The sequence below is a fragment of the Bombus impatiens genome, unplaced genomic scaffold (assembly GCF_000188095.3).
Source record: "Bombus impatiens unplaced genomic scaffold, BIMP_2.2 scf_1259, whole genome shotgun sequence".
NCBI classification, from domain to species: domain Eukaryota; kingdom Metazoa; phylum Arthropoda; class Insecta; order Hymenoptera; family Apidae; genus Bombus; species Bombus impatiens.
Window position 1 is genome coordinate 13,548 of NT_177678.1, and position 1,059 is coordinate 14,606.

The 1,059-nt window shown below is 57.6% G+C and overlaps 1 pseudogene; it reads left to right on the forward strand.

Moving 5' to 3' along the window:
* The first annotated feature begins 832 nt into the window (after positions 1-832).
* LOC105681541 overlaps positions 833-1,059 on the forward strand; it is a 1,027-nt pseudogene continuing 800 nt past the window's right edge.

Below are 1,059 nucleotides of genomic sequence, written 5' to 3' on the forward strand. Positions count from 1 at the left end.
AGACAGAAGACAGGGCGACAACGCGAGATGTCTACCGCAAGAAGAGGAAGAAATCACGAATGGGGCAGATGGCCGGGGGAGGCCATGGATATGGACTTAGTAAAGTAGATTTGTGCGACTCCTCCGGACCAACTTGGGACGATCGAAACGGGTACAAGACCTGTTCTTTCAGACGATAAGGGGAGCAGGATTGCCCTGGTAGTGGTAGCCGAGCCCTACAGTATACCAGACACCCCTAATTGGGTCTTGGAGATCTACACGGATTAGTCGCTATGACGTGGACGTCAGCACCGGGCACACCCGCCGCAAGGAACCTGCTCGAGCACGGCAAGGTGTATGCCGCGATCGAGTGGGCTGGCATGGTGGTGGTGGGCGTATATGTCTTTATGAACAGTGGTTTGGTCGCGTTTGAGGAGTTCCTAGGCGGGATTGGCGATTGCGTGAGACGATATCTTTCATCTCAGGTCCTCGTCCTGGAAGACTTTAACGCTCACTCCTCGCAATGGGGAACACGAGGACATATGCTCGGGCCCAGGTGTTGTCAGACTGGGCTGCGGGCCTCGGGTTCCTCTTACTTAACAGAGGCTCGACCACATGCGTGGCACGGAGAGGATCTTCCGTCGTCGATATTACATGGGGTACCTCCAATGCCTTCCGGCGGGTCTCAGGCTGGGGAGTAGCCGAAGCGGTTGAGACTCTCTCAGACCGCCTGCATATATTCGTGGAGGTCGACCCGGAGACAATGCCCGCGAGAGAGGCCCCCGGCATTGGGAGAACGGAGCGCTCCCGCCAGCTATAGAGATGGCGCCTCAAGGATAGAGACAAGGATGAGATGCTTCAGGCAACAGCCATTGTCCCGGCCTGGAACTGGGGCGCCCGCACAGAAGAGTCAAGCGTGGACGAGGAGGCGGAGAACCTTCGCCGAGACATGAGAGCGGCATGTGATGTGTCAATGCGTAGCTCCATGCCTGGGTCCAGACAATACGGAAATGTGTACTGGTGGACCCCGGAGATCGCAGAACTACGGCCCAGGTGCATTCGGGCCCGCAGGCGGTTCGA